This window comes from Petaurus breviceps, unplaced genomic scaffold, assembly GCF_028583685.1.
Source record: "Petaurus breviceps papuanus isolate PSGF00001 unplaced genomic scaffold, PetGlider_PUasm1.0 551, whole genome shotgun sequence".
Taxonomy (NCBI): Eukaryota; Metazoa; Chordata; class Mammalia; order Diprotodontia; family Petauridae; genus Petaurus; species Petaurus breviceps.
The window spans coordinates 27,326,038-27,351,471 of record NW_027186372.1 but is presented as its reverse complement, the minus strand read 5'-3'; the positions used below and the strand labels follow the sequence as shown (position 1 = coordinate 27,351,471).

General features: G+C 37.0%; 1 protein-coding gene across 2 annotated transcripts in view; it reads left to right on the top strand.

The window, feature by feature from the left end:
• Window positions 1-451: 451 nt before the first annotated feature.
• The window catches only part of SGCD (sarcoglycan delta), a 562,593-nt gene continuing 537,610 nt past the window's right edge, over window positions 452-25,434 (top strand). The window contains exons 1-2 of one of the 2 annotated variants that reach the window (XM_069102512.1): window positions 483-598; window positions 11,007-11,069. The gene's annotated coding sequence lies outside the window, so the exon portion shown is untranslated. Of the gene's footprint in view, window positions 599-11,006; window positions 11,070-25,434 lie in introns of both variants that reach the window. The other variant, XM_069102511.1, reaches the window with a different exon arrangement.

Here is a 25,434-nt window from a genome sequence, read left to right as displayed (position 1 = left end):
TAAGAAAGCCAGTTTTTCTTCATTATAGAGAATGTGAAGGGGTGTGAAGCATAAGACTGGAAAAACAGAAAGGGGCTAGGTTGTAAACGGTTTTAAATGACAAACATCTGATTTTATGTTTGATCCTGGAGTTAAATGGATTGTTCATTGTCACGAAATTAGTAGTTGCAAAGATAATAATCAAACCAGGGTTCTACTCACTATATACTAACCTGCCTCTCAGGGCCTCCTGTACCCTTTTTACAATGTCAAATATTAAAGATCCTCTTCCAGATTTCAGGGTCCATTTTGCTTTTATGATGCCTGTCCCCTAGTCTCTTTCCTTCTATCACAGTATGGGCTGGAATTATTAATGCTGGGCTAGCTCTTGGATAAGTGGTGTTACTACTGCCCCTTTCCTCTGTCCCTGTCACATTTTATACTGTGCCTGAGATATTGCTGATTGTTGGCTGCGAACAGGTATAAAAATAGCCCACTTGTTGTAAGGAGGATATTAAGATTCACAGTGTGGAGGAGAGGGCACTCCGGCTTTCTGGACTGGTCTGTTAACCTTTGGAGGTTTTGCTGGAGAATTTCAGCCATAGCATAATAAAACTGGGTGAGTAAAAGACTGTTAGAGAAGAGCATTTATATGTCAAATTAGAAATTTGTTAGAGCATGGAGGAGAACTGAGGTGTTCTGGGAAAAAAAATATCTCAAAGTGGTTTTGCTTCATGTTTTCCTTCTCCCTCTTTCATTGAAAGATCCATGGGCTTACTTCAGAAGTCTGTAGAAGAAACTGGGAGGTTTGGTATTTTCTTTAGAGTAAAGAAACTACTTTGACCTAATTTGAGTTGAGTCAGAAGAGCTGAAGGCAGAGTAGTCACATGAGGAGGTTGGAGATTTCCATGTTGAGAAGTACTTAAGGGAGAAATCGCTGCTTGGGGGTGAGTGAGTGAATGGGTGGCTTCTGTCTCGGTGCTGCAGTTCTGGATATAGCCATCAGCCCATGGCTTTTACAGGCAGGCCCAAATGGCACTCCACCTCTGCCCCTCAGCAGCTCTAGGCGGCTATTAGAGAATTTTCACAGAATCACAGAGAGTATACTTAATAGCATTTTAAAAATTGCCTCCCATTTACAACATGGACCCAACATCCCTCTCTAATTTTTCCTCCCACTGCCCATGTTCCTGGCCTTTTTATTAAAGTCCCTTTGGCATTTGGGGAAATGGTTTCCTGCAACACAGATTGAGTTGCCATTTGGAAGTCCCTAACAGCTCTCTTCTCTGCTTTGGAAGTCAAGGGAAGTTTTCTGACCCCTGGCTGGCAATGCAGCTGACGAGGTTGAGCCCTTCTGGGGGATTAAAGCCTGCTATGCACTGAATGGGGGAGCACACAACTTGCCAAGTGACTTTAAACTGTCAGAAAATTGCAATAATGTCCCAGAAACATAGAATCTGGGGGTGCAGAATGTTATAGAAAAGAATTTGTAATCTGAAAAAAAGATGTGCTTCCAGAGCTCTGTGTATGTATGTGGGAGGGATCACATAGGGTGGAGGGAGATTTTTTGCAGGTTAGGGAGAAGTGGAGAATCATGTATAGATTTGTAAGCAGTCAGCTATGTTTGTGATCGTACTTTGTGAAGGTAGTGAGGTGAGGACTAGCTTGGAAGTTAGAAGACCTGGTAAATGTCACTTACTAGCCATATGACCTGGAGAAAATTTCTTAACAGCTCTGAACCTCAATTTTCTCATCAACAAAATGGAGATGGTTGCAATATCTACTATACTGGGTTGTTATAAGAAATCATAGTTCAGTGGTTCCTTGGATTCAAACTCAGGAGGCACTAGAGTTTGATATAATCATGTGCAAGTCACATACTTTCACTTTTCTCATGTATAAAATGGGACAAATAATACATGCCATCTCTTGAGGTGTTGATCAGTCGACAAGCATTTATTAGGTGCCTTTTATATGCCTGAAATCCTGTTTGCAACCACCATGGTTTTCCTTTGTGTCTGAGTTATTTGTGTTCTACAAACATGGTGGTTCTGAATTTATAGCTATATAAATACAAATTCTATATAGAATCATTTAAAGACTATTAATATGAAAGAATACTTAACTTAGTCTTTAGACAGAAAAAAAATGTTACTCAGGAAAGCAAAGATATCATCATATAAAGGTTAAATGCCAATTCAACACTAAATGTTTGTAGAATCAAAAAAAAATTTAGACCTGAAAGGCCCATTATGATTCACTTTATTCATCCCATTAATTTCAGAGATAAGAAAATTGAGGGGTAGGAGGTAATGTTATCAGCCCAAGGCCCACAGTCAGTAGAATGGAAATGATGAAACTAAAACCTAGGTCTCTTATCTTCCAGTCTGGCTCTTTTTAAAAACATATAGGTATAACTGGTGGAAAAATAGAGGTGATGGCATTTATTTTGGTACTGTATCTTCCATTAGAATATGAGCTCTTTGGAGCAGGGATTAACAATTTTAAAATTAAATTTTATTTTATTTTTCAACTCAAAGACATTTATTTTCTTTTCCTCCCTTCTATTGCCTTGGGGTAGGGGAAAGGCAAATAGGAAGGGAAGAGAAAACCCATGTAACAGATAAACTAGTCAAACAAAACATTCCTGTATTGATCATGCCTTGATCAAGTCAAGTCAATAAGAATTTTTTTAAGGGTTTACTATGTGATAGGCACTATGCTAAGCTCTTGGCATCCAAGAAAAGGTTGAAATAGTCCTGACTCTTAAGAAGATTGAAGTCTAATATAAGAGAAGATATGTAAACAACTATAAACAAACTGGATATATAAGACATAAATTGGTCAAAATTGCAGATGGAAGGCATTAAGATTAAGAGAGATGCAAAAAAAGGCTTCTCATAGAAGGTAGAATTTTAGTTGAACCCTGAAGAAAGTCAAAGAAACTAGGAGGTAGACTCAAGAAGGTTCCAGCATGAGAGACAGCCAGTCAAAATGCCCAGAGTAAGAGTGGCATATGGAAGCAAAAGCAAACAGGAGGGTAAGTGTCAGAGGATACTGGAGTGTGTGTTTGTATATGTGCATGATGGGGTGGAAGGTGAGTGTGGGGATAATGTATTAGAAGATTGGAAAGGTAGAAAGGTAGTGCCAGGTTATAGAGAACTTTAAAAAACTTTATTTTTGATCCTACAGATAATAGGGAGCTTCTGGAGTTTATCGAATAAGGAGATGACAAGGACAGACGTGGGCTTTAGGAAGATTAACTTGCCAAGTGGAAGATGAACCCCGTGGAATGAGGCTTGAGGCCGATAGATCAATTGGCAGGCTATTGCAAATAATATAGGCATGAGATATTTAAGGGCACCTTGGTGGCGGAAGTGTCAGGGCCGAGTGTCAGGAGGACATGAGAGATATTACATGGTTAAGCGTTAAAGCATCGTGGGTTATTATCTACTGAAACAATAGGATCCCAAGATTTAGCACAAGAAGGAATCCTCGATCAACAGCTGAACTTTGTTTTATGGATGTGGAAGGTGAGGCTTAGTTTTCTGTTTTTAATGTAAAATTTAATATCAGTGTGACCTGCTATTAATAAATCACAAAATAATTAAAGGAGTCATGAACCTTAACATGCAATCATTTCAGAGTTTGGGTACATTGTAAGCACTTATTCATGAACCCATGTAGTGAGCTTGTTCACTGGTCTGTTTTAGCGGTCTGCATAACCTACCTAATGCTCCCTTTTTATAGTCAGAGAGAAGGAAGGGCATGATAGATAGATAGATAGATAGATAGATAGATAGATAGATAGATAGATAGGTAGATAGGTAGAGATATTCCTTTCTTGGAATGCTCAATTTCTATATAGAATAATACAAAATTTCAGTGAAAATAGACAGTCACCTCTATCCCTTTTGTTTTGCTTTTGTCTGTCTTAAAGCAAGGCAAAGCAACAAAGATTTTCTGTATCTCTACTAAAACATGCAAGGCAGCTAGGTGGCACAGTGAATAAAGTGCTGGGCCTGAAGTCAGAAGGACTCATTGTTCTGAGTTCAAATGTGGCCTCAGACACCAGCTGTATGATCCTGAGCAGGTCACTTAACCCTTTTTGCCTCAGTTTCCTCATCTGTAAAATGAACTGGAGGATGAAATGGCAAACCACTCTAGTATCTTTGCCAAAAAAAAAAAAAACCCCAAATGGGGTCACAAAGAGTCAGACACAACTGAAATGACTGAACAACTACTACATATATTCACCATTGGTGTGTACTGTATTTACACCTTGGTGTATACTGATTGAAACAGCATCTCCTATGATGACAAAAAGCTACACCTGCCATAGAAACACCAGGGGACCAAAACTTTACTATTAACGTGACTATTGCCTCAACTGCCAGATTCCTTTTTTTCATAACAATTATGGGAATAAGACAACATTTTCAATGGAAACCCACAGAGCAGGTATGATTTGGGCATAACTGTTCATGAAAAAAATGTACAGCCAGATTTGGGAGTCTTTACAGTGGTACCTTTAAAACTTCCACCTGCAAACTCAAGCATGAAGCTGCCATTTAGCTCAAAAATTCCCTGGGGACCTGATGATTTCAAAATTTCATATGTCTCATAATGACATTTGCTTATAAGTGCCTTTTCCATTTCCAGATCTCAATTTGAGGTTTGCTCATTCTAATGGGGAGTTGGATTGTAGAAAACATCCTCTCTCTTTGGGTTCTGCAATTACATGCAGACAAAAATAAAAAATAAAAACCAAGATTGCTTTAATGCTCCACTGAATATTTCCACTTGGATGCTATTTCCTTTTTTGGGGGCTGAGCATACCCTAGCGTGTTGTTTTTTAAATCAATGATAGATTTACACAGTTAGTACAAGCACCAGCAGCCTTCAGTGCAGGGTACACTTGAGCATTGGGAGAAGGAAATTAAGTGCACTATTCCTGTTAGCAACATTGAGGGCCCAACCCTGTGCTTGTTATGCTGAAAATTTGCTCAGCCAAGCAGATTGCTTTCCCCACTGCCTTGTATTAATAAGAATCAAAAGTCATTATCAGTGCAAATCCACAGAGCAAGGATGCTCATTTAGGAAGGTGCACTGAAAGCATGGGACCTTAATGAAAGCTCCAGTAATTTGTTAAGAAGTAAAAATTAGGCAATTTAACCTCAATCCAGAATACAGTCTTATATGACTGAGAATGTCTTAGCCTGACTTTAAGTGATCTGACAATTAGCACAGGTGGAAGAGATTGCTTAAGGACTGGGAAGGATTGATCCAGAGAGATTAAAAGGCACCTTCCAATTCTCAGATTCACTGATGCTCTTGCTGTAGGAATTGCCTGGGGAGGTCTAATATATGAGATGATTTCTTCTTCCCTAGCTTTAAAAAAATTATTTTGGATGGGAGAAGGCAATTGGGGTTAAGTGACTTGCTCAAGTTCACAAAGGTAATTAAGTATTAAGTATCTGAGGCCAGGTTTGAACTCAGGTCTTTCTGACTTCAGGCCAGTGCTTTATTCACTATACCACCTAGCTGCCCCTTTCCTAGCTTTTTCTTTGACCTCTTCTTTGTCTGCATCACATTCCACTGTGCTTCCTGAATTGTCTTTGCACTTTCCTCTCTTCCATTGTAAGTTCTTTAAGGTTAGGTCACTGGTGGGGAACCTGTGATTTCTAGCCTGTGTGTAGCCCTCTAGGTCCTCAAGTGCGGCCCTTTGACTGAATCCAAGCAGTTTGGTTTTCCATATGTGTCTTTCCAGCACAAAGCTGAATGCCTTGCATTCAGAAGGTCTCTAATCAATGGTTCTTAGATTTAATAAAAGCAGAGGAAGATGCAAAGTTTGCTTTTAATGTACTCTGATGTTTTGAACCTCTCCTGAATTCTTTCTGGGCTTAAATTTCTCTATTTATAAACCCAGTCTCTTTTCTGAAGAAGGCTAAGGAATTACTGAACTCTATCAGGCATGATTTTTAAACATTAAAGGGAATGAAAATTTAGGCACACTCCTGTTGAATTAAGTAGTATGATCCCCAGCATAATAAGAAAACACTATAATAGGTTTAGTAAAATTCTCTTCATGTGCACTTGTGAATCCATGCTTTTCTATTTGAAGTATAACAAACTGCTTGAGAAGTAATGCCATGAAAGGGATGGAGGGCTAGCCTTGGAACAAGGAAGACCCGGGCCCAAGTCCTGCTTCTCACAGATATACACTGTGTAACCCTAGTAGATAGTCTTTTAATGACCATGGTCAACTGTCAAAGACTGTAAGATACAGAAGAATTACCTCTTTGTTCCAATAGGCAGTGTTTCCACTTTGGGGAGTTTCTCACACCATTGAAATATATGTGCAAATCAGAAAGCTCTTTGAATCAAGTCAGGAAGAGGTTATTGAGTATTTGCTGTCATGTACCTAATGGTGTCCTAGGAGCCGAGGGGAGACAAAAGATGCATGTGATAGACTGTCCTCAAGAAATTCATTCATGAGTCCTCCAGGATCTCATGGCCTGGCTAAGGAGACATGGTGTGCACATAAAACTCTTAGAGACAAGAAATATATTTTCTGATTAATTTTTTTTAAAGCAATCGGGGTTAAATAACTTGCTCAAGGTTACACGGCCAGTTATTTCTGGGTGTGGTGCTGAGTATCTGAGCCCGGATTTGATCCAGGTCATCCCGGTGCTCTTACTCGCTGAGCCACCTGGCCACCCCTAAGCAATTGGGGTTAAGTAACTTGCTCAAGGTTACACGGCCAGGTGTTTCTGGGTGGGGGCTAAGTGTCTGAGCCTGGGATTCGATCTCCAGGTCATCTCAACACTAGAGCCAGTGCTCTTACTTGCTGTGCTACCTGGCCGCCACTTTCTGATTAAATTTTAAATTATTCAGTTCATATAGTAAGTTGTGTAAGAGTTAAGAAAATGAAAAGAAAAATATGAGCAGGAATAGTCTGGCCAGGTATCACTGAAGAAGTGCAATGTCAGCTATCCAAAGGTTCTTAATCTGGGGCCCATGAACTTGCTTTTTAAAAACTATTATAGGGTGGCACAGTAGAGCATTGGTCCTGGAGTTAGGAGGACCTGAGTTCAAATATGACTTCAGACACTTGACACTTATCACTAAACCCCAATTGCGGTCCCCCCAAAATATCATGACAACTATTTTAATGTAATTGTTTTCCGTTGATTGAATTAGATAATGCATGGAAAAATATTTGTAAACTTTAAGGTCTATGATGATTGAAATTAAGGTAAACTGAGGCACAAAATTTTGAGTACATTCATTATATTGGTGAGGCTAGAAATTACCAATAAAATGGGTCTCTCAGCTCCTCAGTGAATCAAAAGACCATACTGTAACACTTACTAACTTTCATATAGTTTTGGGAAGTACAACAGAACAAAGAACAGAAAGCATCATAGATGGTAAATGATAAGACACAGTGCCATAGATGATGGAAAACAATGATTAGATGAGTCTGGAGTGCAAGGCTAGCAATCACTTCTCCTTCCATCTTGTTGCTGTGGAAAACTCATTGATGGGGTCTTCCTGTATGACTAGTTAGCATAACAGTACTAACAGATCAGACTTTCTTGAAGGATAGCCAGCCATACAGAGATAACAGACTTCCTAGCATCCACCTGCATCTTGAAAGGCTTGTTAGTGAGATAACAGATCTCTCTTAATTGCACGTGAGTGTGCAAGGCTTGTTAGTAAGATAACTTATTTCCTTGAGTGAAGGTGATTTATTAGACAACTGAATTTTAAACGAATTGAGAGAGGGAAAATCAAACTTCTGGACTCAGGAATTTCTGAAGTTAACTTGGACAAAGAAACATGACTCAGGCAGTCAACAGAATAGAGTCAATTCCAGAATGGAATCAAATATTGATTTTCTCAGGGGCTATGTAAAAGCTAGCGATTATTATGGAATGAATTTAGAAATTTCTGGTATCTTTATCTTAAGATTAAAACAGACAATGTATATGTCCTGGCCCATATGTGGAAGCCTAACCATTTGAAGATAGGCCAGCTGGGCTCTGGCCAAACATGAAGCATTCTTTAGTGGTACTCAAAACCAACAAAGCATCGATAGTATTTTGAAGAGAGCTGAGCATGACAGATCTTTTGAAATATACTCTTTTTAACTGAGAGCTACTATTCATTTCCATCATACTTTTTACTTCCGTGATAAAGACATCCAAGGAACACCAAATTTTATGGCGGAAGAAAAATGGCAAGCAAAGCAGCAGAATTATGTGAGCTACATCAGGGCAGCATCCGCATTGATAGAATTTCACTGTATTATTCACTAGGTGGAAAATATAAGACTCAGTCAGACAGTGCTCCAACTTCCAACAGTTTTGTCCAAGTATATGTAATGCAAGGAAATAGCTGTACTCTGTGACATGCATCTCAGAGACTAGAGAGGTTCCCAACCGCTATGGCTCACCATTTCTTATCGATTATCTGCATTTTTTTAGCATAAAACACTCTCCTTATACCTTGCTCTCATCATCCATATCTATCCTGCCTATCTTCATTGTGATTTCATTACCATTTCTCTCTTAGTTTTTTTTTTTATCTTTGCATGGTGTGACAGAAATAGCATTGGTAACTATGGGGTCAGAGGATTTGAGTTCAAATCCCTCTCCTACTATTTATGCAAATGACTTAAGTGGGCCTCAGTTCCCTCATCTGTAAAATGAGGGTTCTGGACTAGATGACTATATTATGTTGTATTGTATTATATTATATTATATTGTATTGTATTATATTATATTGTATTATATTATATTATATTATATTATATTATATTATATTATATTATATTATATTATATTATATTATGTTATGTTATGTTATGTTATGTTATGTTATGTTATGTTATATTATATTATATTATATTACATTACATTACATTACATTATATTATATTATATTATATTATGTTATATTATATTATATTAATTATATTATATTATATTATATTATATTATATTATATTATATTACATTACATTACATTATATTAATTATATTTTATGTTATAGAGCTATTGTCTTATGATTCTACTCTTTTCAGTAAATTTTCATAAAGTAACCCTAACCCTGCCTCCCATCATCTCTTTGGTCATTTCAGTTTGCTTTCTCTGTAACTTTTCCAGTTTGCTCTACATCTTCCTTGAGATATAGCAATGAAAATTGAAGATTATATTGTTTATGGGGAGATTATAAAAACATAAGATTTCAGTATTACAACATAGAGACTCAGAGCTGGTAGGGAACCTAACAACTGAGTGGCAGCCAGTCCAATCTGTTGCTAATCAGGAATCTTCTTTAAAGCATTCCTGAAAATTAACTAATTGGGCCATTGATATAGAACTAAAGGGAACCCCAGAGCCAACCTAATCCAATCCACTCATTTTTCAGCTTAGAAAATTTATTTCCCCAGCATATGCGGGTTAGATTCATCCAGTCTCCTCTTGAACACCTCTTGTGATATGAAGCTCACTACTCACCTGGCATGATGGAAAGAGCATTGAGGCGACTCAGGAAACTGGCATTTAAATCCTGTCTCTTGTATCACCTTAGAGACCTTGGGCAAACCCAGTTAACTTAACTGGGAAATGAGGGGGTTAGAGTATATGGTCCTTTCTGTCTCTACTTCTATGACATGAGGTGGCCCATTCCACTTTTAGGCAACTTCAGTTGTTAGAAAATTTTTCTTTTATCTAGCCTAAATCTGACTCCATGCCATCTGTGATGAAACAAGAGTATAGGAGAAATGCATTGTTATTGTTTAATCATTTCAGTCATGCCCATCTCTTCGTGACCCTTTTTGGGAGCTTTCTTGTCAGAGATACTGGAGTGGTTTGCCATTTCCTTCTCCAGCTCATTTTACAGATTAGGAAACTGAGGCAAACAGGGTTAAGTGACTTGTCCAGAGTTACACAGCAAATAAGTTTCTGAGGTTGGATTTAAACTCAGGTCTTCCTGACTGCAAGCCTGGCACCCTATCCACTACACTGCCTAGCTGCCCTCAGTCAATCAATTAACAAGCATTTATTAAGTAGGCAGTGGGTTATGCCCTGGATTTACGAAAACACAAACAAAACATTTTCTTCTCTCAAAGATCATATGTTCTATCAGGGAAGCAACGTGCACAAAAATATGTGTAAGTACAAAATATATGCAAAATAAAATAGTCAATAAACATAATTCAGTGCTATGTTATGAGGTTATCATAGTATAGAAAACAAACAATTATAATCTTCTCTCATACCACAAAGATGAATAAAGTGCCACTAGGGATCTTTCATTTCACTGTTTTACTCAAGATTGTTATCCATGACTTGGATAAAGGTATTACTTTCATATTGGCAGGTGGCAATGATCCTGGGCTAGAGATTTGATGTGTTGCATAGTGGAGCTGAGACCCATAAAAAGATTTCAATATATTAGAACACCCTTAAATAAAATGCCATATAATAAAAGTATACCAGAAATAAATCTGAAGATTTATATTAGGGTTCAAAAAAGACAAAGGAAATGTAAATACAAGATAGGAGAAGTGTGATCAGACAAGTTATGTTGAAAGAAATCAAGATATTTTAAGGAACTGCAATCTCATTGTGATATTAAATGCTTTTGAGTTGAACTAAATGACAATCATCATAGGAGTAAAAAATTTTTCTGTTTTGTTTCATATACTATTCTTGATGTTTTCTGATCAGGACCATACTGTCCTTTGAAAATAGAGGGAGAACTTTTGTTAAGTAAATTGTCATAATGAAACGTGTGTGACCAAGGTTTCAGACCATGGTCTCTGACATGTGGAACAGGTTCAGTTTTTAAGATTTTGTATTGACCATCCTTCCAGTCCCTCAGGTTAACAACCTAGGAGTCATCTTGGATCTCTCACTATGTCTCATACCCCATATCCAAGCTATTGCCAAGACCTGTCAATTTCAGCTTTGTAATATCTCTCAACTTTCCTCCCTTCTCTCCTATGACACAGCCACCAGTCTGGTGCAGACCCTCATCACCTCACATCTGGATTACTGGAATAACCCACCAAGAGGTCTGTATACCTCAAGACTTTCCCCACTCCAATCCATTCCACATTCAGCCACTGAATCACTAAATCCCTAAAGTGATTTTCCTAAAGCACAGTTCTGATCATGTGTTTCCTGTAACCCCCACCCCCTACTTAATAAAGGACAGTGGCTTCCTATTGTCTCCAGAGGCAACTACAAAATGCTCTGTTTGGCCTTCGTACCTAATTCTCTCCTACTTTCCAGGCTTCTTACACCTTACTCCCCAGCATGTACACTTTAGACTAGTGACCCTGGCCTCCTGGCTGTTACACAAACAAGACTCTCCATCTCTCAATCTCAGACTGGCCCCCAAGGCTGAAATCTTCTCCCTAACTCTGCTCTGACTGCTGATCTCCCTGGCTTCCTTTAAGTTTCAATTGAAATCCCACCTTCTACAGGAAGCCTTCCCTAACCCCTCTTAATTCTAGTGCTTTCCCTCTTCTAATTATTTCTTTCTTTTCTTTTTTTTTTTGCTATAATCTACTGTTGAGATGTACAACTTGTGAAAAAAAATCCTTTTGAAGGAAAGAAGTGGTATAATGTATGTAGCTTTCTTTGTATACATTTGTTTGCATGACATCTCCCTCAGTAAATCGTTAAGCTGCCTGAGTGCATGGACTGTCTTTTCCTTCTTTTTGTATCCCTTGCATTTAATTTAGTACAGTTTGGCACATAGTAGGTGTCAATAAATGATTATTGATTGATTTATAATCATGCAAATAGGTCATATTCCTCATTATACCCCCCACCCTAACCCAGAAGTGTCAGAATCTGGCTCATTTCTTTCAGCAGGCCATCAACTCCCCAGCAAGCATCTAAATAACAATGACAATAAACAGAGAATAAGTTTGTTTAATGATGTATCAACACAGAGGATTCCTATCTGATCCCTTAGTCTATAATAGCAAGAAGCTCTCCAGCTTCTTTACTTCCCAGAAATTTTGAGTCAAAAGCCTGCAAACTCACAATACCAATTAAGGAGATCCCTGATTCCAGGTTGGGCCTTGTGTCAAATTCAGTCTCAGACTCTTATGTCACTATCCTCCTTCCCTCTCCAGTCTGTGTGTCCCCTCAGATCTTCATTTACCTCTGCACATCTGGGAGTTGACTCTATCTCTTTTGATGAAGGGTGATCTCTCAATACAACACTGGTCTACGAAACTTCCTCAAGCTAACCCAGCCTCCTCTTCACTTTCTGCCCTCTCTTGGTGTGTCTGCCCATCACAGGTGCTAGGTTACTGTTCTCTTCAGGGGGACTTTCTAAGTTGCATATTTTTGTATATATTTCCACATGGAAGTTTAGGCTCAGTGCTTTTCCACATGCACTCTCAGGAGTTCCCTTCCCCATTCACAGAAGGAAATGCGTTAGAGGAGGGGCTGGCTACAATTGTAATATAATTTTGTTTATATTTAGCTCTTTGATTCAGCAAACAAGGAGTTCCCAGCTAGTGAGAATAAACTTGGGTACCTTAAGGAAATTAATTGAACAATTTCTTTTTTTCATAAAGATTTTTGCTATGATCTACTTTAAGACTATATACTTTCTGAAAAAAAAATTCTCTTTGAAGATAAGAAAAGGCATGATGTACCTGGTTGCACCATGATAAGAATTCTGTTTATTATGGCACCAAAATAAGAAAGATTTCATTATTTTTAATAAAGATGATTCATCTAATTAGTAAATACCTGGAGTGAAAAAGAGGAAAAAAATATATCCCTGCAGATGTCTGCATAATAGTAACACCGCCTAAAATTTTCATCCCACATACTGTGGTTTGATAATGATTCAGGGTGATTGTATTAGTGTTGCTGGAAAAAATGAAAAGGAGAACTTTGCATTATGCCTAATAACAAATCCAGCTAGCCTATACACCTAAAATTATTTCCCAGAAGAGCCTGAAAACGATAGAAACAATCAACTAATTAGAAGGGAATTCACAGATGGGAAGGGGGGAGGAGAAAGCTTCTCAGTGTCTCTGTTCTGTTAAAGAGAAAAGGTTCTTGGTGGTGGTATGGGTATGGCCCAGGTGATACTTTCATACAGGAATGGTATCTGAAGACAGAGAAGCTGTGATCTATAGTCTTCTGTTTCCAAGGAGGTGCTTGGATGGGAATGGCAATGTGCCATAGGACAATTTGGTTTCCTATGCTCCTCTCCCAGGGCCACCTTCCTTCTTATTCCTTTTCTCTATGATTCCCAGTGCCCTCCTTCTGGCCCCTTAGGCAATGCTTCTTAGGCCACTTCTCTCCTTAGTTCCTTTACCTCAAACAAAACCAAGATAAACTAAGTCCCAAGATAACTGATAAAGTTAGTCTAATAAAGCACCTCAAATGACAGCATTGATGAATGATGGTTGTTTTAATGTTATCCCTCCCAGAGAATTCTTGCAGTTTAGTTTGAATTTGATAAGGGTTATTTCAGGTAATTGTGAGCCAGAATATAAGATACTAAAGGCATGTCTCTACTCACACCATATAGAAATCTTCTTGGTCATTTTTAGGAGGCATCAACATAGCAAGGGGAGGATTTAGATGTCCAAACAAGGACACTAACTCCACAATGTTCTTTCATCTGTCCCTTTCTTTTCTACATGATAACTTTATTATATATTTAAAAGGAATTTAACAGTTATACATAATTGATTTGCAGTTTCATGTGTAATCATCTTTTTTTTTTCATGACTACCACTTATTTTTCTGATGCTAATTCATTTTATTCATTTTTATACACTCATGATCCCAGGTTTTTAAATGGTCTCTTTACTTTTTCCCATACATGATATTCTATTTCCTACCTCTTTGTCTTTGTATAGGTGTTCTTCCAAGTCTAGAACACACCTCTTCCTCACCCCTAACTTTTGAATCCATAGCTCCCTTCAAAGAACAACTCAGGCATCCTCCAGAAGGATACCTTTCCTGATCTCTCTAGTTGCGAGCCTTATCTCCTTTTTGAAATTACTTAGTATATTCTTTATATTTACTCACATGTGTACATGTTCTATTCTCTAAGTAGAGTGTAAACTCTTTTGGGACACAATTTCATTTTTGTTGTTATATAGTCTAGCACAGTACCTTGCACATAGTAGGCACTTAACAAATATTTGTTGAATTAAGTTGAAATAAAAGTTGCAAGAAAAAATAATTTTTAAATGTTATATTTTGTGAGAACCTTCAAAACACATCCAAGTGCCAAAAAGGTTTTAATTTGTAGGAAAAAATCATGAATAATCATTATATTTGTACTTAGAGACCTAGCCTGTCTCTGACTTTTTCTTATGTTTTATGAATTCCTTTAAAGTTTCCTTTAGCTAATCAGAATTTTCCATGAGATAAGTCCTGTCACTTTTTTTTTGGAGGGAAGAAGGCAAGGCAATTGGAGTTAAGTGACTTGCACAAGGTCATACAACTAGTAAGAGTCAAGTGTCTGAGGCTGGATTTGAATACAGGTCCTCCTGACTCCAAGACCAGTGGTCTATTCTCTGAACTGCCTAGGTGCCCCTCCCAATAACTTCCTAACAATGTGTTTAACTATTTTTGTTATTCCTGATGCCGTTCTTTTCTGTATCTGATATCCCCCACCTTAGAACTGTATTTGTCTGCCTTTTCAATTGTCTTGGCTATTTTGGTGCATCAGTACTTTTAAATAAGCATGATTAATGTCATGAAAGAAGAGAGAGTGGTCATAAGGCAGGGGTTCTTAATCTTGTTTTTGTCATGGATCATTTGGCACTCTGGTGAAGATTATATATCTCTTCTCAAAATGTTGTTGCTACTGTTGTTGTTATGTGTAAAATAAAATGTATAGGGTTACCTAAGAGTTGAATCATATTGAAATGTAGTTATCACAATATTTAAAAGATTATTTTAATATTTACAAAGAACAAAACCAATTTTTAAAAAGTTCACCAATCCCAGGTTAAGAATTACTGATATAGAGTTTGCTCCATGTAAAATGTGTCAGTCACTTTCCTGGGCCTGCCATTTGAATGTATCTCTAGAAATGGTGATTTTAGTGTATCATTAATTTTACTAGTTTAAAGCATATTATAGACTGATGTGTAAAAAATATAACCATCTCTAAGATAAGGCATTGACAATATTTTCTTCTTTCTTCAAATATCTGATATTCCCTCTGATGACAGGCATATTTGTTCAGTTGGTAGGAAATCCATAGTCCCAGTTATTGTGTATAATATCAGACCTAGAAATTGTTGCCCTCAGGTCCCACACACTCTCCTCTATCATTCTGTTATTTTGTGGGAGCAATGTCTTTACTTTTATCACCTTGGGAAAATGTACCATGACATATGAGGCATGATGTTTCATTGCAGAGATCTGGATCATGAAATATGATGCAGTGCAGTCCAGTGGAGAGATTATTGGACTACAGAGCCAAAAGAACTATGTTCATGTCCCACCTCTGTCATTCACTATCTTACTTGGGGAAAGGTGCTTTAAGCCTCTTGGCTTTAGTTTCCCCATCTGTTAAAAAAATGAGGAGGTTTGAGTAGATAGTATAAGGAAGTATATCTTCTGGTGTGAGAGCTTGCTGTCAAACAGACTGAACAAGGTCAAGGGTAACTGAAATCATTGGTGAGTTAGGGCTATCTTCCTCAGGAAGATGAAAACTTTCCCCCAGTGGAATGGATGGATGAGAACAGTTTGTTCCAACAGCCAAGCAGTTGACTGAAAGCAGGCACTATGGAAACTTAGAGTTTGGTCAGATATCAAAGATGCTGAAGGCAACTACTGCATCCCCGGCCTTCGCTGCTTGTCTTGACTCTTGTCTTACTGCTGGACTTCGGTGACTCTGGAAGGGAGAATGGATGACTTTGGGCAAATCTGCCTCACTGAAATCCAATTCACAAGCAAGTCAAGATATCACCCTCCTAAGATCAATGATCCTCTTCAAAAACAAAGACAAACAACAATATAAAGATCACTCTAGAGCCAGAGGATCTGAGTTTCAGTCCCACTGCTGACACTAACTCCGTGTGTGACCTCGGGCGAATTACTTAAACTCTCCATGCCTCAGTTTCCTCATCTGTTGATATTGAGCTAGATGGCTTCTGAGGTCCTTTTGGTCCTTTTCATCTCTGGACCTCTAATTCTGTATGGCTCTTCTCTCTCAATGATTCACTCCGCTGTCCCAGAAATGTTTGTTTACCTCATCGTTTCTCTACCAATCCCTGTCCAAGGATCTTATAATCATAACATCTGTCATTCTCTGTGTTGTCTTACTGGGAGGATAGCATCTATTAGGATTTTTCCCTCTGGCCATTCTTGCTATTGTTAATAAATGTGTGCTGGTTCATTGTGGGAGAGATAGGGTTGCAAAATCCAAGCCTGGAGAGGGACAGAACACATTTAGTGACAACATGCAGAGTAAGCCAGAAGACTTCAGCTTCTTCTGGTTAAAATCATCTCTTTGTTCTGACAGCTAAATATTGAAATAATTACAAAAAAAAATCCAGAAAATAATCACTCTTTCAGTCAAAGTAGAAGCTACAAAGACACCTCTTCTATTGAAAGGGAGCTTCTAATGCATCCCAACGTCCCATTTCCACAGATACCATTACTCCCTTTTTCTTTTTCACTCCTTCAAGCTTAACTTGGTCTCCAAAGCCTCAGGCAGCTTCTTTTATGCTCCACTCCCCTCGGCCTGCTCCCCTCTGAGCAGTGCATGTAGAAATTCTGCAATCATAACAGAGGTTTCTGTGCCTCTTTTTTTTCTTTCCTAAAAGCAGAATAGAGCTAGAGGGAAGCCCCCTTTTTAAATACATTGAACAAACAATGGCTAGCTATTGATCCCCAGACTTCAGGTTTCAGTGCTGCCAAACCTTTAGCTTTGTCTGGGTAACAGGAGGGAGGCTTGCTTAAAAGTTATGGAACCAAACTCACTTACAGAACTCAAGAAGGAAACAGAATTTTAATATGTTTCACTATACCCTCCTTTGCTGGTCCCCTTTCCCCCTCACCCTTACCCCAGACTCCTCCAGTAGAACCTGACTCCACCCTATTCCTTGAGGTTTTAACACAAGTGAAATCACTTGAGAACTGTTAACTATTTTCAACATGCATAATTAGGATACAGCCAAGAGAAAGATTCTAACGGTTCTATCGAGGATCAATGAGTAAGCCTAACCATGAAGGATCATTTTGCTGAAACAAAACAGTTATCTTTCTAATGTGCTACTGATCTCTGATAGGAAGAGCAGTTATCAGTTAAAGAAGTCATTTGAGTCTGAGAACAAACACATTAGCTAAGGGATAATCAAACCATTTGTGGGTCATTCAGTGACATTCACCAATTGGCAGACATTATCCATTGCATTACTATGTGAGTCAGAAAACAATGGATTAAAAAAAAACTATAGTTTGTGTATTGTGTCTAACATACCTATTAGACATCTTGAGCTAGATGTTCTGGAGGCATCTCAGATCCAGAACCTCATTATTTGTATCCCTGGAGCCACCCTTCTTCTGCCATTCTCTATTATTGTCATCCTACCTATCACTTAAGTTCACAACCTCTGTGTCATCCTTCTTTCTCTTCACATTCAATCTGTTGTCAAATCTCTAGATTTTAGATGGATTTCTGCCCCCAATAATATCTTATATTCAAATATCCTTTCTAATTCCATATTTGCTCTAACTTGAACATAACTCTATAGTCTTAAAAAGTTCTGTTGTGAAACTTCTAGGTTTACTTTTAACTAACTTTAACCATGGCTAAGGCAAAATTTGTCTACAATAAATTTTAACTGATCAGTGCTAATCTTACAAAATGCTGTTGAGAAGCCACTTGAGTCTTCATGGCCAAAGGAAAGATTCTTTCAGGCTGCCTGGTACTACTGTTCTGTACAGTTGGTTGGCATTGGAAGTATAACTGGAAAAGATAATAGATTTGTGGTTTGAATAAGTCAAAATAATATTTTATCTAAAAAAGATTAATTCAAACACAATTTAAGTTTTCCTTCACTAATTGCCTTTGGCTTTACAAGTTCAGTTCACTTTGATTCTAGTGAAGGTGTGCATAAAAATTGAGGGCAACACACAATTCCCTGATTTTTTTTTCTATGAAATATTTAGGCATCTGTTCTAATATGGTATTTTTATCCTTCCTAGAAAGAGTGGATCATCACCTCCCTCTCCTCTCCAACTCTTCAAAATGTACAGGCTCGTAAACATTCAACAGGTGTTAAGAGGTCTCTCATTTCTCCTAATTAAAAAGAATAAGGAAGTATGTGGGGGGAGATACAAGCGATTTTTTAGTCAAATATGGAAAATTAATGAAACAAGCAGTAGTCTCAATATAAAGGAAGGTCACTGTCTTGGTTAAGAGTTTTTCTTCTTACTGTATTTCTACAAAGAACAGAACCTCTATTTCCAAGTGTTAATTAAAATATCACCAAAAAAGTTTTCTTCCTCCTAAAGCTTGGTTCACAAGTTAAGGAATAACAGGTTTAGGGATAGAAGAAGTACTGTTAGTTAAGGAGTGCCTTGGGACCAGGAAGAACAAATGACTGAGAGTATGGTTAAGTGGGGAGGTAGGAGAGGGGGGAAGATATGAGCAAGCAATTTTCAAAAGAATTAAAACTCTCCTCTACCATGTGGGAAAAAAATATATGTACATATGTATTTTGTCTTACCTGCTATGATATACACTTCTTGTAAGTTTGGATTTCTTTTCTTCTTCTTTAAAAATTTACATCTCTGACTGTGCACTGTGTCTGGCATGTGGTAGACACTTAATAAAAATGTCCTGATTTTTTTTTGTCTAAGAATAAGAGAAATATAAATTAGCACAACTCATACACAGTATTTTTACCTCAGATCTAGTAAGCACATTGGAAAAGGTGATAAAAGATTGAAATGGTTTATGTTGGAGTGGCTAAGGAAAGAGAGATTTATACACTGATGTGTATTGAGTGAGGTGTGAAATAGTACAAACTTTCTAGAAAACAATTTGGAATTACATAAAGGAAAAGGTGACTAAATTGTTCATAATCTTTCACTCAGAGATCCTACCACTTGGCATATACTACAAGGATGTCAAAGACAGAAAGGTCTCTTATAATCCAAAATATTCTTAGTAGCACTTTTTGTGGTATGGAAAGATTCTGGAAATGAAGTGAGGGCTCAATGATAGGAGAATTGCTAAGCACATTTTAATATTTAGATGTAATAGGATATTCTACTATTAAAAAAACAAACATGAGGAATTCAGAGAAACATGGGAAGATTTGTATGAACTGAAAGTAAGAAAAAAAAACTAAAACTTCCTAATTTCTAAAAACTGCTGAGAATTTGACCTAAGATCAAATATAAAATCTTTTATTTGTCAATCAAAATCTTCCATAAGCTGGCTCTCCCTCTTTCTAGTCTTCCTATACCTCCTGGCCTCCACATACTAAGTGATGTGGTGATGCTGACATCTTTGCCATTCTTTGAACGAGATTTTTGAACACTTTGAACACTCAACCTTTTCAAGGGCTGTTTGTAATTCTCTCTCCTCACTTCTGCTTCCTGACTTGCTTAGCTTCCTATAAGCCTCAGATAAAATATTACCTTTTAGAAGAAACCTTTTCCAACCCCAACTTAATGCTAATGCTTTCCATTTTGTTGATGATCTTTAATTTATTCTGTTTATATCTTATTAGTATATAGCTGTTTGCATGTTGTCTTCCCTGTTAGACTTTGACCTACTAGGGATCAGAGGTTGTCTTTTGCCTTTCCTTTCATCCCTAGCACTTAGTGCAGTCCTGGAACCTAGTAGGCACTTAATAAACATTTATGGTTGGTTGATTCAAAAGTGAAAAGCAGTTTGGCAGACAAACCAAAATCCTATGCCATATTCTATAATAGATTTAAAATAGATACATGCACTAAATATTAAAAATTACATCAAAATAAAATATGAATGCAAACATATCATATACTTTTTATACTCAGGGGTCTGCGATTTTTGACCCAAGAAGATATAGAAGACAGTATAAAAGATAAAATATTTATAATTGATTACCTAAAATTGAAAAGCTTCTGCACAACCAAAATTAATGTATCTAGGATAAGAAGGGAAGTAGTCAAATGGGAACAAATCTTTATATCTAATGTCTCAGATAATGGCTTATTATCCAAAATATATGGACAACTAACAGAAATAGATGATGCCAAAGGTCACTCCCCAGAAGGTCATGGTGAGAGGATATAACAGAGAATTCTCAAAAGAAGAGTTGCAACATTAGCAGCCATAAGAAAAATGCAATCAAAACAACCTTGAGGTTTTATCTCACACCTAGAAAATCGGCAAAGGTGATAAAAGATGGTAATATTCAATGTTGGAGGGGTCATTGAAATGCAGGCATACTAATACATTGTTGGCAGAGTAATGATTTATTAGGGCCATTCTAAGAAGTCTTCAGGAATTATTGAAGTGAAGTAGCTGCAATGCCTATATCTTTTGACCCAAAGATTCCACTGCTAAGCATATCCCCTAATGATGGTATTAGCAGAAAGAAGGACTCCAAATATGCCAAAATATTCATAGCAGTACTTTTTTGTGGTAGCAAAGAACAAGAAAGAGAGTGGATGCCTACATTTGGGGAATAGATAAATTTTGGTACATTAATATAATGGCATATTACTATGTAACATGAGAATGCTAAATACAGAGAAGCATGGAAGGACATATCAACTAATGTAATGTGAAAAAGAGCAGGTAAAATGATATACATAATGATTATGAAATCTAAATTGAAAGAACTATAATTTTAAAACTACGTAAAATTCATAACCTAGGGTCCATGAACTTTTTTTAAAATCATGATAGCAGTCTTTTAATATAATTTGTGTCGTATATAATCCTACATATTTTATGAATATAAAATCATTATCCCAAGAACGATTTTATAGCCTTCCCCCTACTGCCAAAAGGGTCCATGATATTAAAAAACACTTAAAAATCTCTGATCTAAAATGAATATTACAAAATCTTAAAAAAACAAACAGCCCCAATGAAGAGATATGAGAAAACAGTTCCAATTATTTCCTTTCAAAGGGGTAGGAGGAGTATGTGAATCTTTACATATAATATCAGGTTTGTTCTGATATTTTGATTTTGGTGATTTGTCCCTTTTTCTTTTTTTCATTTCTTTTTAATTCTTTTTATAAGGGACAGCTCTCTAACAAGGCAAATGGGATGGATACAAGAGGAAATCTTAGTAGTATAAAAGGAAAATATTGTTTTGTGAATACCATCTTCCTCAATTTGTCCTACCTCTGTCAGCCCCCCTTCCTTTTCTTTTGCTTTTCCTTTACTACTTCTTCCTTCCCCCCTATCCCTCCCTCCATTTTCTTTCCCCTTTTCCCTCCAACTGCCTATAGGATAATTCTATTTCTATACTTAATCACCTAACTAAGTATGTTATTCCTTCCTTGAGCCAACTCCAGTGAGAGTTCAAACAATACTCATCTCTCTCCTTTTTTTCTCTCTATTGTAATATGTCTTTGTGCCTTTTCATGTGATATAATTTACTCTTCTCTTTCCTCCTTTTCACTTCTCCTATTACAATATTTTTTCAATACTTAATTAGGTTTTTTTATCATGACATCAAAATTGACTTAAACCCAACCCCTCTGTCTATGTATTTCCCTTCTATAGAATTAAATAAAGTTATAATTCTCAATAATTGCACGTATCATCTTCCCATGTAGGGATGTAAACAATTTGTCCTTATTGAATAACAGGGTTTATTTTGTTTTAACCATTCCTAGTTACCTTTTTATGCCTCTCAAGTCTTGTATTTGAAGTTCAAATTTTCCATTGTGGGGCGGGGCAGGGGGGGGGTTCCATTGAGCTCTAGTTTTTTTTCACCAGGAAAGTCTGGAAGTTCTCCTTTTCATTGAAAGGCCATCTCCTCCCCTAAAAGATAATCTCAATTTCACTGGATAGTTGAGACTTGGTTGTAATCCAAGGTCTTTTACCTTATGGAATATCATATTCCAAAACCCTCATTCTTTAATGTAGAACCTGCAAAGTCTTGTGGAATCCTGACTCTGATTCCATGATATTTGAATTGTTTCTTTCTGGCTGAGAGCAGGATTTTCTCCTTGATCTGATAATTGTGGAACTGGGCTATAATATTCCTTGGTGTTTTTAATTTGGGATCTCTTTTAGGAGGTGATTGGTAGATTCTCTTGATGATTATTTTACCCTCTTGTTCTACAAACTCCAGGCAGTTTTCTTTGATGATTTCTTGAAAGATACTATCCAGGCTCTTTTTTTCTTCGTGTTTCTCAGGTAGATAAATAATTCTTAAATTATCTCTCCTATGTCTATTTTCCAGGTAAGATGTATTTCCAGTGCACTGTTTTATGTTTTCTTCTTTTTTTTCATTCTTTTGATTTTGTTTGAAAAATTCTTGATGTCTCATAGAGTCATTAGCTTCAATTTCACTGATTCTAATTTTTAATGAATTGTTTTCTTCAGTTAGCTTTTGTACCTCCTTTTCCATTTGACCAGTTCTATTTTTTAAGGAGCTGTTTTCTTCAAAGTACTTTTTTTTCCATTTTTTAATTTGTATTTTTAAAGGAATTGTTCAGTTTTTCTTCTTTCTCTCTTATTTGACATTTAAAATACTTCTTGAGGTCTTTCAAGAAGGTGTTTTGGGCTTCAGATCAGTTCATATTCCCTTTGGAGGTTTCAGATGTGGATATATTGGCCATATTGTCATTTCCTGAATTTGTATTTCAATCTTCCCTGTCACCGAGTTATTTCCCTATGGTCATTAATTTTTTATTCTTCTTGTTCATGTTGTTTGCTTTCTTTTCTGGCTTTTAAATTTGATCTCTGCTTCTGGGACTAAGGGGGCACTGTCCCACACTTTTTGCACTGGGGGTTAGAGGCCTGGTTACTGATTTTCTGTGCCGGGGCTTCAGGTGCTGGCAGTTGGATGTTGTAGTGGTCTGGTAGTTTACCTCGTGCTTAGCTGGATCTGGAGGTGTTAGCTGGTGTGTGTGTGTGTGGTGTTGGTGCTTGTCTCTTCCTCCACCCTGGGGGTCAATATCTTCCACAGGTCCACTGAGGTGGAGCTTGCTGCTGGCCTGCTGGATGACTCCAGTCCTATACTGTTCCTCTTCAGCCACAGCAAGAAGGACCTTTTCTGTTCATCTCACTAGCCTCCCAAGCTAAAGGACTGCGGAACCCCATCCTTCTGCTGGCTCCACTATTCCAGGATTTTTCCTGGACAATGTTCTCTGGATTTTTCAAGGTTGATGAGGGAGGGTGACAGCCACTTACTGCTTACTATGCCATCATGGCTCCTGGACTATAAAAATATTTTTTTAAGAGAAGAAAGAGATAAAGTTTTATAAAATCCCAGAATGTTTTCATAAAGTATGAATAACTAAACTAGTATACACGGAATATGAAGTAGATAAATATAGATTACATAAATTTTAGCAAAGTCTGTGATAAAGTGAAACATGATTATTGTGAGAAAGATGACAATATGCAAATAAGGGAATGATATAATGAGATAAATTCAAAGACCTTTGAATATCTGGACTGAAGTGTTAATCATTAGTCAGTCAGTAAACAAGCTGTATTAAGCACTTATGTTCCAGACACATATAACCAGCTAAAAGCTGCTTAATAAAGAAAGGGAAAATAGTCCTTGCCCTCAATGTGAATAGATTGTAATGGGGGAAACAGCATGTAAGTATCCAGATACAAACAAGATTGGTACAGAGTTAATGGAAAGTAATCTCATAGAGGAAGGGACTGGTAGCCAAATTGACCGGCAAAGACCTTCTGCAGCAGGTATAATCAAATCTAAGTCTAAAGTAGGACAGGAAAGCTGAAATATGGTAGTGGGGGAGAAATGGAGAGCATTCCAGGTACAGAGATAAGCAATTTCAGGGGCATAAAGTCAGGAGATAGAATTTCGTGTTCAAGGAAAAGTAAATAGGTCACCAGGTGCTGCTGGATTACAGATTTCATGGAGGAGAGTAAGATATAAGAAATCAGAAAGATAGGAAAGGGTCACAATATGAAGAGTTTTAAAAGACAGACAGAAGACTATAATTCATCCTAGAGGTAATAGGGAGTGTATAGAGTAGGAGCATGATACAGTCAAAACTACATTTTAGAAAAATCAGTTTGGCAGTTGAATGGAGGATGAATTGGAATGGGGAGAGACTTGAGGCAGGTAAACCAAATGGAAAGCTATTGCATTCTCCACTCAGTAAATAAGGAAAGGAAATGGACAGCAAGTTTTCAAGGGAAGAAACAAAGCTATCAATAGCCATATGGAAAAAAATGCTACACTTCACTAATAATTATAGACATGCCAATTAAGTAAGAGGCATAGTTCCAAATTTCTTTCCAGAATAGTTGTGGCAATTCATAGCTCCACCATTAGTACATTAATATATCTGTTTTTCTGTGTCTGTGCTGGAGCTGTGGATAGAGTGCTGAACTTGAAATCAGGAAGATGTGAGTTCAAATTCAGTCTCAGATACTTTCTAGTTATAGGTCTGTGATGTTTGACATTCTTATCAGTGTTTTGAATAAAGGAATAGGTTACATTTCTTCAGAGGTGAGGATGTTTCAGAACTGTTATTCCTAACATGATAATAGATGATGATATCCAAAGATATTTAGATGAGCTCAACCACTGAACTATATATATTAAGTTGAATTTCAATAGGCATAAATGTAAAGATTCTTTCTAATTCAAAAATTCTGTGAGGAAAGTATTTTTCATTTGTTATTTATATTATATTATTTGTTTATATGTATAAATATGTTTACATTATATATTATATATATATATATATTTCTATTATATAATTTATTTGTAAGAAAATTAATACAACATACTACCTCTTTTGCAAGCATTTCAATTCAATTCAGCAAAATGTAATAAAAGCCTATTATGCACAATGCAGAACACTAAACATTGGAGACAGGAAGAAAGACAAAATATAATACTATTCCAGAATTCTCAAATTGTTTATAATCTGCTGGGTCCAACAGTAATAACTAGAATTTCTTTTTTTTTCTTGGAACCATCTACTTTATTTTTTCCCCCATTTTTCAAATGCTTTATTAACTTCTGATTTACATTATTCATTTCGCCAGACTTTGAGTTACAAATTTTCTCCCCATTTTTCCCCTACCCACTGCCCCAAAATAGCAGTCCCACAGGATATCCCCTCCTCCAATCTGCTCTCTCCCATATTTTCTCCCATACTGCTTTCTACTTTTCCAGTAGGGCATGGTGTATCTCTATGCCCCAGTGCCTGTATATCTTATTTCCCAATTACATGTAAAAGAGTATTAAA